Source organism: Bufo gargarizans, chromosome 1 (assembly GCF_014858855.1).
Source record: "Bufo gargarizans isolate SCDJY-AF-19 chromosome 1, ASM1485885v1, whole genome shotgun sequence".
In the NCBI taxonomy this organism is placed as follows: domain Eukaryota; kingdom Metazoa; phylum Chordata; class Amphibia; order Anura; family Bufonidae; genus Bufo; species Bufo gargarizans.
This window is the reverse complement of record NC_058080.1, coordinates 119,409,576-119,428,933: the sequence shown is the minus strand read 5'-3', so window position 1 is coordinate 119,428,933 and position 19,358 is coordinate 119,409,576.

Genomic DNA, 19,358 nt, shown 5'->3' with positions numbered 1-19,358 from the left:
CCCAAAACCCTTGCAGTAACAGCATGCTGATGGTTCAGTGCCCTAAAATATAGATGACTTTAAAGGGGTTTTCCGTTTTTTACAAGATATCCCCAATCCACAGGATAGGGGATCGGTGTGGTCCTACTACTGATACGCCCTTCCATTACGAAAATGTGGGCCCCATACCCTGTGGAACCAGGCCCGTCGCTAACAGACAGGCAAAACAAGCAATTGCTTGGGGCCCCGAGCTGGCCCGGGGCCCCAATAGAGTGGCAGCTGATAACAGTTTTGAGTGAGTGAAATCAGATTTACATGGGGCGGAGGCGGAGCGGAGGCGAGGCCCTGCGTGACGCGCACTGTGCAGGGCAGGCTAAGTAGGAGGAGGGAGGGGGAGCGGCTTCAGTTGAGGTCAGAAGACGAAAGAGGAAGCTGTGTGCAGCCGCCGATACTGACTGACTCCACCTCCTCTCCTGGCTGAGAGCTCCCCTCCTCGGCTCCTCCTATCCTGAGCCTGCGAGTGCGACTGCCTGCCAGACTGTCTGCTGTGCTGAGGTGAGCGTGGCTGGCTGGACCATCCGACCGGACCAGGGTCCTGGTGGTCCGGTCCAGACCAGTTAAAGTGTGTGTCTGTGAACTGTGATTGTCCCTGAGTGAGTAAGTCCGGTCCGGGGGCCCTAACCCGCCTGGTGGGAGCGCCAGTGGCGGTGACATAGTCAGTGATAACTAAGCCCAGCAGCCCCAGACCAGACCAGTCAATACCCGCTCCTTTAGGAAACAAATCTCAGTCAGTACTCTCATCAGATGTGACTGCAGGCAGCACAGCAGCAGGCCAGAAGCGATTGATCAGCCAGGATTAATGTGCACAGCCTGGGTGGGAAGCCCCCCCTTACCCTGGCCTTAGGCAAGTGACAAACTGCCCCCCCCTCCTCAATCTGAGGCAAATGACAAACCCAGCTCTGCTACATCTACAATGAGCAACTACAACAAATGTAATGCCAAACTGCAGTTCCTCTATGTGATTGTGATGCCTTGGATAGCTTCCACTGGACCCACAGCCTGTGGGTCCAGTGGAAACTATCCAAGGCATCACATAGAGGAACTGCAGTTTGGCATTACATTTGTTGTAGTTGCTCATTGTAGATGTAGCAGAGCTGGGTTTGTCACTTGCATAAGAATGAGGGGGGGGGGGGGCAGTTTGTCACTTGCCTAAGGGAGGCCTCCCACTGTGCACATTAATCCTGGCTGATCGATCGCTGCTGCTCTCACATCTGATGTGGGGGGCATTGACTGGCATGCCGCATTAGGGAAGGGCTGGTGGATGAGGGCAGCCACTCAGTCCTGCCTATGGATCACCCAGTTTGCACTTAGCTATGCCCAGGCCCCATGCCAGGGGGTCCCTGATGTATTAACTGACCAATAACATGGAGATCCCAGTGCCAGCTGCCTTGCTAGTGGACGATTGGCAAATACTTCTGCTGTGGGTCACAGCAGAAGTATATGCCAATCGTCCACCAGCAAGGGAGCTGGCACTGGGATCTCCATGTTATTGGTCAGTTAATACATCAGGGATGTATTAACTGGCGGCGTGATAAACTGGGTGTGGAGCACAATCCTGTTAGTTTAGCTTGAACATGGTGGGTGTGCAGGGGTCTGGTGGTGTTAGGAAATGGTATTGAAGGTAGGGGGGGCCCAAATTGAACTCTTGCACCAGGGCCCATAAGCCTATAGCTACGCCCCTGCTCCTGGTCCTCCGTCCGTCTCAAGACCAGGACGGACGCCCAGAAGTCCTCCTTTTTTGCGGTTATTGGCGACTACGTGGTGAGGGGCACTTTAAATCACTTACAGTCTATGTCACACGATCCGGATCATTGTCAAAAGCGCAGAGCGCTCAGCGTACTGACGTCACACGCAGCTCTGCCCTGCAGATTCGCGCCAGTCACTTCAGGCACAGCGGGAAGGGAAGTAGAAGACAGCTTCTGAGGAGCGAAGGGGGGAATAAATAACTGCATTGAAGAGGGGACTGAAAGGGGTTAATAAATACTGTGACTGGGTTCCTGTAGGCTTTGCGTGTGTAAGGTGGGGAGGGCGTGGAGGGGGGGCCTCCATGTCTATTTTGCTTGGGGCCCCCAAATTCCTTCAAACGGCCCTGTGTGGAACCCTCCAAAATGAACAGAGCAGCTAGTTGGGCATGTGAGCAGCATGTCACTGCTGGGTCATGTGGCATTTGGGGACACGCCCACGCTGAGGCCAGTCATTGGCTGCAGCTTTTCAACTCACCCCGTCCATGCAGGACATTCACATGTAGGGACTGACGCGCAATGAAGACAGCCAGGGACCAACGGAGCAAGAACTGAGCAACAGGAAGCAGGTATGTATGCTTCTCTTCACAGGTCCGGTGGGAAGGGGCGATAATTTAAAAAAAGGGGATGCTGGAAAACCTTTTTAATGAACTGCCATGGTCTTTAAATGAAGTCAAGACGTTCATTTTGGCCACCATAATCTGGCTGGTTGACTACTGAGTTCTTTACACCAATGAATAAGTATCAGAGCTAAGGACTGGCCAGGTGGCAGTATTTCTACATGGATGAAACATCTCATGCTCTAAATCTCCAAGCACACTGATTCCAGTTTTTGTTAATAAAAATAAATATTAATCTTTGTAATTATAATAAAGTTTATTTCCAGTGGGACTATGTAGGTCCAACTCCGCTAGCATAAGATAATACTTTGTGGAAATGTCATTTAGAGGAAATTAATCACTGACATGAAACCACATCCCATAAGACTTACATCTTATTTTGTGATGTCCAATTATATACATTTAAAGTGGGACATTTCTTTTGGGAATTAAATCCCTATAATCCTGTGTTGACTCACAATCACAACGTAAATATATGTATGCGGTTGTCCTATGATCTGTTGCATTTATTTCCTTTTGAGTTTTGCATATTCATATAAACCCAAAACCAGGAATGGCTGCTCCTCCACAGTGGGTTCATTAATTAGGGATGTTGCTTTCAAATTGGGAGTCACTCAGGTTAACATAATTTCCACTAAAGTTTTATATACATGAGATAAATCACAAGAGTTCTACAGTATAAAAATAACACCTTGTGGGAATGCACCTTAAGGAATCTGTTTAGATCAGTGTGAGGTTTTGGGACCAAACTAAGTATCTGGTCACAGCAAATAATTGGGACACAAAAATTAACATTTACTCATTCTCACTGCTTGACACCCTCATGTTTTTGCATTTTAATATCCTCTTGTGATTGGTACTTTTTATAAAAAAATAATAATAATACCTCGATAACAAAGCTCACTTCGGTTTCCTATTTCCTAGCATTATAAACAAAGGTTTTAAAGGAATCAACTTTGGATCTATGATCTGAAGGTCGATTTGCTCAAGCCTAATCAGGATAGGTCATCAATATCAGATTGGTAGGGGTCTGATTCTTGGCACCCCCGCAATCAGCTGTTTGAGGTGAGGGGACCATTGTGATTCTGCCAGCACTGCATCCCTTTCAGTGCTTACCTGCACGCGGTCTTCCTTGGAGCTATGGCGCGGTGTAATTACAGATTCCTGTCCCATTCAAATGAATTTGAGGAACAGCTGAAGTTACACTGCACCACCACTGGTGGTAGACAGCGTGCAGGTAAACATTGAACAGGACACAGCGCTAGCACAAGTGCTGCAGACTAATCAAGCAGCTGATTGGTGGGGGAACTAGGAGTCAGACCCCCACCGATCTGATATTAATGACCTATCCTTATTCCTTAGGATAGGTTATCAATATCATGAAGCCAGACAAATCCTTTAAATATGCATCACGCAAACCAAGTGGGAGATTCTTCGATCTCCACTCTATAGCTCAGTGACAAGCAAAATATTTCACCTACGGATCTAGGAGATAACAGTCCAGGGTGGCTCCACCCATGAAGTCAGAAGCAGGTATGGAAGGTGAGTCCCTGTTCTGAGGAGGACATGCTTGAACTAGTTGATGGTATGCTGATAGGTAGGAATTTTTTTTACAACATATGTAGAGTTAGAGTGAGAGGTTATGTAAGTTGTGTGAAGGGGAGTTTTTGTGGCTTTAAAGGGGTTTACCAACACTTTGTAAAATTAGCAAGGGAGCAAACAAAGTAAGAGGCTCTACGCTCTGCTGAAGGTCCCTTTGGTCCAGCAAAGCAGGTTTAGTCCCCAGGGCTTCTAGTCCCAATCGGACCAGAAGTGATGAAATATTTTCCACTGTTCACGTGACCACTCAGCTACCCACTGGCCTTGGCGGTCACATGCTGCTCATGCTCTAGTGACCGCCGAGTCCAGTGATTGGCTGAGTGGTCCCATCAATAGTAGAGGTGATGTCATCACTTCTGACAGAGACAGGAACCCCAGAGCCTTTATAAGATGAGTACAGCTTCATTCTTTTGTATAATGAGCATGGCTGCTCTCCTACAAATTTTACAAAGTGTTCCGAGAACCCCTTTAAGCATGCTGACCAACCAAATTTGGTCCAGGTTAGTTGTAGGTCAAAAACTAAATGTGAAGAAGGCAGTATCACGTATGTGCCTGACAAAACATTCTAGCTATTTTCTTCCCTCATCCTTCAATGAACAGTACTTGTTTCTTCACAATCATACAAATTTAAAAATCTCAGCAGAGTTTCAGTTGAACTTCATGTTTAGAAATATGATTATAATCCATAAAAAAATAACAAAATCTCATGTTTATTATATTGTAAACTTGAAGCAATTCCAGCACTGATTGTGAACCACACAGTGAAAAATGACGGCGCCTAAAAGGGAATATTAAACCATTAAAGTCAATAAAAAGAGAAATGAAAATGTAAAAGCGTTCGCCTATTTTGTGTTGTAATATATTTGCAATTTTGCAGGGCAGAAATGGTCTCTTTTACAAATTCTCTGCATCTGTGTGTAATGATGTAACCCCCCCCCCCAAACACACACACAAATCTCACATTAACAGCATATTAATGAAACCTCATTAAATAGTCTGGTATTGTTGATCTATGTGGTTCAATAAGCCCATCCTGTCTCTGTAGAAATTATGGGCTATATTATTTCAATAATGAAAATCCAATCTTTGGAGATCAGCAGCTCAGTAAAGATGTATTTACCTGTAAACCTGTCATCCTATAATAGTAATAGTCCTAGGTCAGGGGTGCTCAACCTGCGGCCCCTAACCATCAGAACATCTGTGCGGCAAAAGTTTAGAAAGACACAAGGACGGGTGCATGACTAGTATAATCTTTTTGGTGTTTCTCCAATCCCTGTGTTATGCATTTTTTCAGGTCTGGCACTAAGTATTATACAGTGCATTTATTTTCACAGAACTCTCCTTTTTTTTTTTTTTTTATAAATAATTTTTTATTAATTTTCTTTATAAAACAAAAGGAAAAAAAAGTATAAAAACAATACCCTCCAGGGTGGATTTTACATTAACTCCCTTTTGGGTACACTTGTAAAAAATAAATAAAAAATTCACAGAACTCTATCTGAGAACTATATGGCTAATCCATGGGATGTATCATAAACCTTTGATAGCTGGAACCCCATATATACCAGGACAATGGTGTGCCCCTGACCCCCTATGCACTACAGTAAAGAGAAAGAAATGGAGAGGTGTATATGCATGTGGCTCTCACCGCTGTTGTTCCCTAAAGTCCAATAAATCACAATTGAAAAACTGCAAACTTGCATGATTTCTTTATTTCTAGAGTGCTCACTTATAAAGCGATTATGACATACTATAGACAGGCCATAAGTGTCTCAGATAGGTATACCCCTTTAAACCCCTCCCCACTAATTAACCTAAACACTGTTCGGGCAGGCAGGAAAGGACAACATGAACGGGGTTCAGGGTGTGTGGCTCTCGGGCCTTTGCTTCTGAGAGCTCTTTCTCAAAATACAACTGAACAAGAAACAATGAAGGGGATATTTGGCGTACTTTATATCGCATTTATCATATGTCACATGTTTGGTAAATTTGTTTTATCCTTAAACCTAACACTTTTGTCTAGAAAAGCTCATCCAGTTTGCTACTCCACCCTCCTAGGCCTAGTCCACATTTCCGTTTTTCACTGACATGTGCTGTCCGCATTTTCCACGGACAGCACACGTACTCATTGATTTAAATGTGTCTGTTCACATTTCTGAATTTTTTTTACTGACCGTGGGTCAGTAAAAAAATCACAGAGACATGAACTACTTTGATCCGTGATGCTGACCAAGCACACCTATAGAAGTGTGTTCTGCCAGATTCCTATACCTTGGCAGAACGCTATCCCGTAAGTGACGCGGACGCACAGGAATCAGCTGGAGGAGGGTGTGTGCGGCGCTGCACAAGCGCACATCCACTGGAGAAAATCATTGCAGCGCCGCGGGAGAAGGACTTCATGCGCATGCGTGAAACCGTACACCGCGCGTGCTCATTTAGGGGTAGGTAGATTTTCCAGCGCAAAATGTTCCATCAGATCTCTATACCCCTGAGTACGCGCGTGCGCACAAATCATTAGGAGCAGTTCATCCTTACCGCAGAGCTGAGTGCAGAATATCGAGGTCACCACATAGCAGGGATGTGGTGACCCCAATATCGCACACTCAGCTCTGCTATGTGGTGACCCCAATATCCCTCACTCAGCTCGGCGCTGGAAAATCTACCTACCCCTAAGTGCGCACGCGCGGTGTACGGTTTCGTGTATCTGCATGAAGTCCTTCTCCCGCTGCGCCGCACACACCCTCCTGCAGCTGATTCCTGTGCGTTCGTGTCACTTCCGGTATAGCGTTCTAGGGGGTCAGTGAAAATAATGGACCCACCACGGATAATATCCGTGGTGCGTCCGTTTTTCACTAAAGACTGATTGGAGATTCTTTAGAAATAAATTTTCAGCTGAGCAATGTCAGTGCATTAGGGATGACACACAGATGGTAAAAACGGACACAAGAACCAACCATGGATCCTTCTCAACATCTTCAGCTTTAGCTCAGTTGTAACCCAAGCACTGTAGCCAATAACTCGGTCTTGTTTTAAAGCTGACAAGACCATGATTGCAGTGCTAGCTGCCCTAAAACTGGAGAGACAGTCTTTAAAAATTGTGTCCGGATTGAGATCTGCAGGCTTATGCACCTCTCACACAGCATTTTTACACAGTATAGATTGTCAAGATCACAGCTTTAGCTCAGTTGTAACCCAACAACTAAAGCCATAAACTTTGTCTTGTTTTAGAGTTTTTTTAATCAAAAATTCAATTCGGCTGCTTCACTGTAGTTCACAAATAAATTCGATTTGTTATGAATTACTTTGTCACAAATCGCATTCCATTGTATGTAGAGCGCAAAGACAGGAAACGGCGATCATGCAGCCCCCGTCATCGAACCCCTCCGATGCTGCTAATCGCAGCATCTGACAGTAACTTTGAGGCCTATCAGGGGTAGAAAACAAAAAAAAAAGGACATACTCACCTCATCCATATGCTCATAGAGAGGCCGTTGCGGCCATCTTGATTAAAGAAACGCACCAAATCTCGCACGCTGGAGTGATGACATCACCACATCATCACACTGGCTGGGCACGGTGACATCACTGCGCCCGGCCAGCGTGATAATGTCACATGTCAGCGACCAAGATTTGGCGAGTTTTCTTCAATCAAGATCTGTGAGCAAATGGATGAGGTGAGTATGTATTTTTTTTACCGAAATTTCACGAAGTGCCAGGAAATTCAGCTTTGTGGCGAATCAAATTTTTCCTGAAATTCGGAACAAAGTTAAATTGTTTCACTTTGATTCGCTCAACACTAATTGCAGTTAGGATCTTACAGGAAATGCTGCATACTTACAAACAGCGGAGTGACTATTTCTTGTTTCTTTTTTTGCATTCATTTCTAGGTTTAGTGTTCCTTTAAAGGGAATAGACAATTTTCTACATATATTTTTTTTTTTGGGCAGGGCCTTTTCCTAATAGCAGTTTCAGCAGGAAGCACAATGCTGTGCTGTTGTCCTCTCGTGTGACAGAGAGGGCTATGGAGCCTCTAAATTATTGGGCTCCTCTGCACCTTCTACTTTCCGAATATTGCAAATGATTGAACGTGCGCACTTGCATGATGTAGACAGAAGTAGGTAGATATTTTATAACATGCAGATACTGTAGAATGGCAATATAGAGAAAACACTCCGCAATTACCACAATTCAAGAAAAATGCAAAAGTTGTAGTATAGTACAACATCACATGTCTAGATCTCCAGGGTCTAATGCTAGCATGCCCACAAGCCAGTCAATTGTTCTACCTCTGCTGAAGTCTGTTAGGCTTACTCAAAGACAAGGCTGCAAATCACTGATGTAGGATGCTTAGACGTCAGTGCACCAAGGTGACCACAAGAGGGCACTGCAGTCCAACCTCTGAATTTGTGTGTCAGCAATAAAGGAAAAGCAGAAGGTAGCTTTAAAAAAAAATAAAAAATTATTTAGAAGATGATTACTTGGTTAAACTAGATAAGTAATTGTTAATGGAAAATCTAAAAATGAAAAATGAATTACAGGGTGATCAGAAATATGCATCTTTAGATAGTGTCCATGCTTTTATTCATTTATTTTACAGTGATCATATATGCTTTCTATATGAATCGGTTTCATATACAGTTAAATGTAACATCATTGCATCCATATTGCTTTCATGCATCCAGAGGTTGGAGGGCGTGGACACTGTTATCTTTCATAGAAGACATCTGTGACCTGCTGATTATTTTGTGAGACTAGGAGAATCCTATTATTAGTATGATGAAATATTATTATTATTATTATTTTTTTTATTGCGACATGCAGTTTTCTCTGTATAGAAATGGTGTATTATACCACGGTGTACTTAGTATACAGACCTGAGGAAGGGTCTGGTCTACTCCTGCTTGTAGAGGTACAGTACTAACATCTGTCTAAGTAATAAACAGATTTGTAGATTTGTAAGAAAATTCATACTCACTAGATTTCTTCAGACAGGAGCGCTGCAAGGAGAGACCCTCATTTTATTCTTTCCTGTTAAGACTGTGGCAGTCTCATTGCTGTGAAGTCCAGCATTTACCATTAATCTGGGGGGTGCTGATGATCAGCAGGGACAGGGTTGGCATTTCTTCAGCCCGAAGCAAAGTTATGTTCTGGGACCACATCAAACCATAAAGCACCTCCTCATAGCACCACCAAGCTCTACCCCATCAGACTGCTAATATGGTGACCCCTTATTCCCCCTCCCCACAGTATAATGCCTCTACACAGTATCATGCCCCCTTAATTGCCCCTACACAGTGTAATGTCCCCTTATGTGCCCTTTCAACCCTGTATAATGCTTCCTTATGTGCCCCCTAAGGGAAAATAATAGCATTCTGAATACAGAATGCATAGTAAAATAGCGCTGGAGGGGTTAAAAAATAATAATAATAATTTAACTCACCTTAATCCACTTGATCGCCCAGCTGGCATCTCCTTCTGTCTTCATCTTAGCTGTGTGCAGTAACAGGACCTGTGGTGACGTCACTCCGGTCATCACATGATCTATCACATGATCTTTTACCATGGTGATGGATCATGTGATGGACCATAGGTCCTGTTACTGCACACAGCTAAGATGAAGACAGAAGGAGATGCCAGCTGCGCGATCAAGTGGATTAAGGTGAGTTAAATTTATTTTTATTTTTTAACCCCTCCAGCGCTATTTTACTATGCATTCTGTATTCAGAATGCTATTATTTTCCCTTATAACCATGTTCCCTTATAACGCATCACTCAACGCACAAGTGATGCATGAAAATCACTGCTTATGTGAACAGCCCCATAGAAATGAATGGGTCGGGATTCAGTGCGGGTGCAATGCGTTCAACTCACGCATCGCATCCAAGCGGAATACTCGCCCGTGTGAAAGGGGCCTAAGGCTAGTCCCCTCTGCACCACCTCTTCTACTAAAACTGCCCAATTTCACCTGGGGCACGTCTATTAAGCTACCTGTAAGCAAAGCAACACCATTTGTGACTACATTGGTGGGTCGTAGGCATCCTCTACTCTTAGGCCCCTTTCACACTAGCGAGTATTCTGAGCGGGGGCAATGTGTGATGCGAACGCATTGCGCCCGCAAGGAATCCGGACCCATTTATTTTAATGGGTCTGTGTACACGAGCATTGGTTTTCACGCATCACTTGTGCGTTGCGTGAAAATGTCCCCATGTTCTATATTCTGTGATTTTCATGTAACACTGGCCCTATAGAAGTGAATAGGGCTGTGTGAAAATAAGTGCGGATGCGATGCGTGTTTCACTGATGGTTGCTAAGAGATCTTGTTTGTAAACCTTCAGTTTTTTATCACGCTCGTGAAAAACGCATCAAACGCATTGCACCTGCGCGATAAAAACTGAACAACTGAACGCAATCGCAGACGAAACTGACTGAACTTGCTTTCAAAATAGTGCGAGTTTCACTGAACGCACCCTGAACGCATCTAGACCTAATCCGTCACGCTCGTGTGAAAGAGGCCTTAGGCCTCTTTCACACGGGCGTTGCGGGAAAAGGTGCGGGTGCGTCGCGGGAACATGCACGATTTTTCCACGTGAGTGCAAAACATTGTAATACGTTTTGCACGCGCGTGAGAAAAATCGGCATGTTTGGTACCCAAACCCGAACTTCTTCACAGAAGTTCGGGCTTGGGATCGGTGTTCTGTAGATTGTATTATTTTCCCTTATAACATGGTTATAAGGGAAAATAATTGCATTCTGAATACAGAATGCATAGTACAATAGCGCTGGAAGGGTTAAAAAAAGAAATACATTTTTTTAACTCACCTTAATCCACTTGCTCGCGCAGCCCGGCTTCTCTTCTTTGCTGTGTACAGGAAAAGAACCTGTGGTGACGTCACTCCGGTCATCACATGGTCCATCACATGATCTTTTACCATGGTGATGGACCATGTGATGGACCATGTGATGACTGGAGTGACGTCACCACAGGTCCTTTTCCTGTACACAGCAAAGAAGAGAAGCTGGGCTGCGCGAGCAAGTGGATTAAGGTGAGTTAAATTATTTTTAAATTTTTTTTAACCCCTCCAGCGCTATTGTACTATGCATTCTGTATTCAGAATGCTATTATTTTCCCTTATAACCATGTTATAAGGGAAAATAATAATGACTGGGTCCTCATCCCGATCGTCACTTAGCAACTGTGCGTGAAAATCGCACCGCATCCGCACTTGATTTTGGAGGCTTGCGATTTTCACGCAGCCCCATTCACTTCTATGGGGCCTGCGTTGCGTGAAAAATGCACAAAATAGAGCTTGCTGCGATTTTCACGCAATGCACAAGTGATGCCTGAAAATCACTGCTCATGTGAACAGCCCCATAGAAATGAATGGGTCCTGATTCAGTGCGGGTGCAATGCGTTCAACTGACGCATTGCACCCGCGCGGAAAACTCGCCCGTTTTTCACGTAACTGCAGGCCCCATAGAAATGAATGGGGTTGCGTGAAAATCGCAAGAATCCGCAAGCAAGTGCGGATGCGGTGCGATTTTCACGCACAGTTGCTAGGAGACGATCGGGATGGAGACCCAATCATTATTATTTTCCCTTATAACATGGCTATAAGGGAAAATAATAGCATGCTGAATACAGAATGCATAGTAAAATAGCTCTGGAGGGGTTAAATTATTTTTTTTTTAACTCACCTTAGTCCACTTGCTCGCGCAGCCGGCATCTCCTTCTGTCTTTATCTTAGCTGTGTGGAGGAACAGGACCTGTGGTGACAGTCACAGTCATCACATGATCCATCACATGATCTTTTACCTTGGTGATGGATCATGTGATGACCGGAGTGACGTCACCACAGGTCTTGTTGCTACACACAGCTAAGATGAAGACAGAAGGAGATGCCGGCTATGCGAGCAAGTGGACTAAGGTGAGTTAAATTATTTTTATTTTTTTTAACCCCTCCAGCGCTATTTTACTTAGCATTCTGTATTCAGAATGCTATTATTTTCCCTTATAACCATGTTATAAGGGAAAATAATACAATCTACAGAACACCGATCCCAAGCCCGAACTTCTGTGAAGAAGTTCGGGTTTGGGTACCAAACATGCGCGATTTTTCTCACGCGAGTGCAAAACGCATTACAATGTTTTGCACTCGCGCGGAAAAATCACGGGTTCCCGCAACACACCCGCACATTTTCCCGCAACGCCCGTCTGAAAGAGGCCTTAGAGTTCTTTCCATGCAAATAGGGAGTTAATGATTTCTTTAAAATTTTGCTTACCCTTCAAAACTTTCTGCAGTGCGGCATATGTAAGCAATCACTAGACATACTTTATTGCCAAGGATATACTTTTTAATCTTATTCTATGAATCAAGTTCCCAAGATGTATTAATGTAATTTTAAAGCACTGACATACAGTATATCGGAAATAAGAGGAAATGCAATTCCCATGAAAGCTACAGAAATCTCAGATTCATAAAAACTTTACATTACATGTATTAAATGTATCCATTGCAGGCGGCTCTAATACTTCATTTCTTGTCAGACAGGAGTTGCTGCGACTTATTGCTGATACATATTCTGCATATTTGTTCTGACCTCGCTGGTGACATTTCCATCAGGGATTTCTCATTGACCCATGACTCCTGTTGCTCAGTAGCCTACTGGGAATAATAGACATGAAAGCTGAGATGCTGACGATTTGCAAATACAGCAACATCGAGACTGGTCTCACAATGAAGATGAATAGACCCCCCAAATGTGCTAAAAATAATGTCAGTATTCTCCACGAGGATCTTACAGCTTACCCTTCACCTCATTGTGGAGGAGATCCTTTACATTATACATCTAATATATCTGATCACGTAAGTGAACCTCCTGAATTACCTTATATACAGTAAGACTCACCAACGTGATAGGGATGTCAGGCTTAGGGCTCATGCACACGACCATATGTATTTTGCAGTCCGCAAAACACGGTCCTAAAATAATACAGATGACATCCATGTACATTCCGTATTTTGCGGAACAGAACAGCTGGCCCCTAATAGAACAGTCCTATCCTTGTCCCTAAGACAATAATAGGACATGTTCAATGGAAACGGAATGCACACGGAGTAACTTCCATTTTTTTTTGGCGACCCATTGAAATGAATGGTTCCGCATACAGCCCACAAAAAAACGAAACGGACACAGAAAAAAAATACATTTGTGTGCATGAGCCCTTAGATTGCATCACTAAGGGGTCTCGTATCATACCTGTCATTCATGGGACATTTTTGTTTCTATCCTTCCTCCACTGTTGTATATGTCCTCCATTTAGGTTGGTGGACATACATAGAGACTTATAAATATGGAGCAATATAGTGACTGGCCATAAAAAAAAAAAGAGTATGGTCACACACAGCAGATTTGTTGCAAAAATTCCTTCTGCTGAATATCTAATACATAGTGCGTTTTTTTTCCTGCAATGTGTGCATGGAGTTTTCGACCATATTAAGAGTTCAGAAGCTATTGGGGGAAATGTATCAAACTGATGTAAAGTAGAACTGGCTTTTTTGTCATAGCAACCAATCAGATTCAACTTTTCATTTTTTACAGCTCCTTTGGAAAATGAAAGGTGGAATCTGATTGGTTGCTATGGGCAACTAAGTCAGTTCTACTTTACACCAGTTTGAGAAATCTCACCCATTGTACCTAAAAAATGGCGACAGTGTATCAATAAATAGCAGTCTGAATTCACACATTGCCTGATGCATATTAATACATAAGCTTCTTTGTGTACTTATTGAGGCTATTATTATTAAGACAGCTAATTATCATAAGCACTCGTTATTATACTCAAACACTGTCTATAAAGCTGTACACAGCACTGCTAATGGGGTTGCCTCAGATGGCCCAGAACCTGTAGTTGGTGAACTCTATGAATGTTAATTGTATAACAGTGGATTTAGATATTGTATATTATATTGTGTGGAAAGATAACTTTATGCATGGAGTCGTTATTTGGTCACTGTATGTTGGTATTATTCGCTTCTAATTTCAAAATCAGCTGCCTATACAGTTGCAAGAAAAAGTATATGAACCCTTTGGAATGATATGGATTTCTGCACAAATTGTCATAAAATGTGATCCGATCTTCATCTAAGTCCCAACAATAGACAATCACAGTCTCCTTAAACTAATAACACACAAAGAATTAAATGTTACCATGTTTTTATTTAACACACCATGTAAACATTCACAGTGCAAGTGGAAAAAGTATGTGAACCCTTGGATTTAATAACTGGTTGAACCTCCTTTGGCGGCAATAACTTCAACAAAACGTTTCCTGTAGTTGCAGATCAGACATGCACAACGGTCGGGAGTAATTCTTGACCATTCCTCTTTACAGAACCGTTTCAGTTCAGCAATATTCTTGGGATGTCTGGTGTGAATCGCTTTCTTGAGGTCATGCCACAGCATCTCAATCGGGTTGAGGTCAGGACTCTGACTGGGCCACTCCAGAAGGTGTATTTTCTTCTGTTTAAACCATTTTGTTGTTGATTTACTTCTATGCTTTGGGTCGTTGTCCTGTTGCAACACCCATCTTCTGTTGAGCTTCAGCTGGTGGACAGGTGGCCTTAAGTTCTCCTGCAAAATGTCTTGATAAACTTGGGAATTCATTTTTCCTTCGATGATAGCAATCCGTCCAGCCCCTGACGCAGCAAAGCAGCCCCAAACCATGATGCCCCCACCACCATACTTCACAGTTAGGATGAGGTTTTGATGTTGGTGTGCTGTGCCTCTTTTTCTCCACACATAGTGTTGTGTGTTTCTTCCAAACAACTCAACTTTGGTTTCATCTGTACACAGAATATTTTGCCAGTACTGCTGTGGAACATCCAGGTGCTCTTGTGCAAACTGTAAACGTGCAGCAATGTTTTTTGGACAGCAGTGGCTTCCTCTGTTGTATCCTCCCATGAAATCCATTCTTGTTTAGTGTTTTACGTATGGTAGATTCGCTTACGGGGTGTTAGCATATGCCAGAGACTTTTGTAAGTCTTTAGCTGACACTCTAGGGTTCTTCTTCACCTAATTGAGCAGTCTGCGCTGTGCTCTTGCAGTCATCTTTACAGGACGGCCACTCCTAGGGAGAGTAGCAGCAGTGCTGAACTTTCTCCATTTATAGACAATTTGTCTTACCGTGGACTGATGAACAGCAAGGCTTTTGGAGATACTTTTATAACCCTTTCCAGCTTTATGCAAGTCAACAATTCTTAATCATAGGTCTTCTGAGAGCTCTTTTGTGCGAGGCATCATTCACATCAGGCAATGCTTCTTGTGAAAAGCAAACCCAGAACTGGTGTGTGTTTTTTATAGGGCAGCTGTAACCAACACCTTCAATCTCATCTCATTGATTGGACTTCAGTTGGCTGACACCTCACTCCAATTAGCGCTTGGAGATGTGATTAGTCTAGGGGTTTACATACTTTTTCCACCTGCATTGTGAATGTTTACATGGTGTGTTCAATAAAAGCATGGTAACATTTAATTCTTTGTGTGTTATTAGTTTAAGGAGACTGTGATTGTCTATTGTTGTGACTTAGATGAAGATCAAATCACATTTTATGACCAATTTGTGCAGAAATCCATACCATTCCAAAGGGTTCACATACTTTTTCTTACAACTGTAGGCAATCAGCACCCTACCCTACACTGTTCATATCACTATCATTCCTGGGCAGGTACAAGCATCACTACGTGTGCACCCTCATTATTGCTCGCACTCCTATTTATTGTCCCCCATCAGTTTTGATCTTTCATTGATGGGTGCTTTGTCTACTGCAGAGATGATAGCTATTAAAATCTGTGACTATTTACTGCCCCCCAACATGTTTCTCCAGATCCCTCAGGGATAACAGGAAATGTTAATAATAATGTTAGTAATGTCATTACATTGTCCGTTACCCCTGAGAAGTCACCTGATGCATCTATAATAATAATGTACCCTTTTTTTTAATATGAACATAGGTTGGTTGAGATCCTTTCTGCTGTCTATCTGTATGTAGTGAAGTAACTTTGTTGTGCCATCTGCCACTTGTGAAGGTGCTGGGAGAATAGGCGATCACCTTGCTCAGGGGCCCACCAGGGATTCGCCTGTTTCTCAGGCTTTGTGTGTCTTTACTTAATGAGCAAAACACCTATGTACATGTATGGTGGAAATCGCTGAGCGAGCGCCATTGCCACCGGTTGTCTGCTGTTTCACATGGCGGACACCCGGGGATAATGTCTGTGATTGGTGATAACGCTGATTGCAGACATTTAACCCCACAGATGCTGTGGTCAAATGTGACCATGGCATCCAAAAAGTGGAAAACCTGGGAATTATGTGCTCTCGGGTCCTGAACGGCTTCCCTGCGTGGTAATCGGGGGAGCCGTTGGTTGCATCTGAAAGCCTGAGTCATTCTTCTGCTCAGACACCATGATTCTGTATGAGGATGAGCGATTGCAATAGCGATCCCCCATCCTCATACAGTGAAGGAGATCCCTGCATGTAAATCTCCTTCACTGAACGAGCAGCCGACTGTTGGGAAATGGCCGACGGACATGTAAATCCAACTTTAGACACTGTACGCTATATCATATTTGCAGTGTATGGTGGTGCTTGCACTGTACGATCATATACCACATGGGGGGCAGGTGTTGTTCAGGGCATCATCAAAAGTAATGCCTGGATACAGAAATGCACTAAGTTTGCCTCTCATGGGAAGACACAGAAAGCAGAGATTCCCTGTACAACACAGTAAGCAAGTTCCCTGCTGTCCAGCAATTTATGTGAATGCCATAGAGCCTCTCTCACCAGCGTGCCAGTCCCTATAGGAATCGCCTTTATGTTAAAGAGGACCTCTCACCTCTCCTGACATTTCTGTTTTAGCAACTACTTGCATCCACTATCCAATTGGTGCTTCCAGTGTCAGGGACACCCCTAACTGGTAACACCCATTTGGGCCTTAATTACTGATAACAATAGATGCTTTAGAATTATTACATAAAGAATGCAAGTAGTTACTAAAACAGACATGTCAGAAGAGGTCACAGGGAGAGACATAACTATAGGGGAAGCAGGGCAAAGCAGAGGAAGTGGCTGCTTTGGGGCCCAGACCTCCAAGGGGCCCCCTCAGGAGGAAGACTAAAAGATTTTATTGTCAGGGCCCCCTCATCAGTATTATACATTGACATTATATACAGATACACTGTAGGAAACTGATGGAGCTGCTGCCGGGCCTGCCTAGCCACAGGAGTGGGGGTTGCATGTGAGTTGGGGGTTGCGAAAATTTACTCTGGGGCCCAGTCAGTTGTAGTTACGCCACTGGTGACAGGTCTTCTTTAAGCGCAGATCCTTAAACAATATCCAGTAGAGAGTAGGATCCATTGTTTTATACCTTTCTAGTTGCAGTATGCCAGACCCACAGGGGTATTATATGTGAGGTCATGGTGTGAGCATTAGGTGGGCCGAGGTAAATTCAGTTCTGGTTACTCACGGTTATGTCGTCCCTGTGCAGGCCTGCATAAGTTATGAGGAGAACGGCATAGGAATTCTCTGGGGCACACTGTGTAAGAGACACAGGCCAGATGGTGGTTCGAGGTGCCCTTGATGGTCTGTATTAATGTGCCTATGGCAAGGTCCCTTGTAGTCGTGACGGCAGTACCTTTTATGGTGGTGCAACCATTTACTGTAGTGTTAATTGAGGAATTGGAGACTGAGACAAGGACGGTGTGTACCAGCTTATAACTTTTAGTGAACGTTGATCCTGATAATGGTTACATCCAAGTATAACACAGTACAATACAATCTCTTTAAGAGGGACAGAGGTAAAGCTGCAAGAGGTCCACTGCTTACAGATGTGATGTCTGTCTCTCAGTCTATAAATGATATAAGTTTTCTGCTTACTGGTAGAGGACTTCTAAGCTGGTCCCTGCTATCCTAGAGCAGGTTAGTGAGGCTGCCAGAGGCCGGTAAACCCTTCACTTTTAACTCAAGAGGAACTAAGGCGCGTATAGCATTGGCCGTAAGTCTTTGGGTCTCTGTTTCTTTAGTGCTTTCTGGATTATTATCCTTTTCTGAAGCTAAACTTCTAGCTGATGTCCACTAACTCTTAGCAGAGTTCTGAGCCAGATGTGGACCACTTCATCTCAGGGCTGAAGACTGACTACTACTACTCTGCCTAACTTGGGCCTGAGCTGGGCTATATATATGGGATGTGTTGTCTCCCCCTAGTGGTCAGCTCAGTGTAATGGAATCTAACACACGTGTAGGCAGGGATTATGCATAAAGATGCACTGCAGCATAAAACATGTTATATAAAGCATACAAAGCATAACACTACAACTTTGCAGTGCCCACGTGGGTAGTGGGACACTGAATTAGTAACCATGGGCTCTTCTTCGCCTACAAGAGCCCTGGCCAGCTGCACAACTTGCATACACGGTATGTTTGTCCTTGCACAGACTAGTTTATAGTTGATCTAGAAGCATTGATGCTATGCTTCATATGTCTAATATGAAGTATATCTATTCCTTACTAAAACATGCAGTCTGTATACAGTACATTTCATGATGCACCTTGCCACACACATTTCATCAAGCTTTGCGGTTATTTGTCACAGATATGACATAAGAATGTCTTATATTAAAGACAAAATTGTAGCACTGAGGTAACCACCTTTTTTTTTTTTTTAAACATATTTACGGGTTATCTAAGGGTCCATAATACAGCCTCTGTGTTGCTGCTATACAGAATCCATAGCCATGATGCTATGATTGGGGCTACATTGCCTACCAATGCCAGTCTTTCCACTTGGGTTGTCATTCAGCACCTCCATAGCAAATAGTCTGGAACTCATTTCTCTGATCTCCATCACAAGGCTGAATCATAACTGAACAGTCAGAGAAGAGTTAAGAACACCGGGCAGAAATTAAAGCACAGCTTTCTCCATCTCTTACTGCCATATTAATCATAGTTTGTAAAAATCAATTTAGCATAAAAGGCCAATACCAAATAATCCAAATATAAATGGAGCCAGGTCAGCACTCACAGTGCTCATCTATACACCCTTCTCTTGCCTTACATTTCTCCTGATGTGAAATATGGAAGAAGCCTTGTTAGCAGAATTCATAGCATTTAACATCAAGTTGCATTAAATTGACCTTTTCGGGTGAATAAGGTTGTAATACAAGGACACTCTGCAATAAACAAATATTGAACTGGTTCACTTTAAATAATAGTTAAGCCCATGAAAGTTAGAATAATCAATTCGTTTAGATTTGCAACACAAAGGCAAGTGCAACATGGAGATGACGGGAGTGGCAGTGGTGA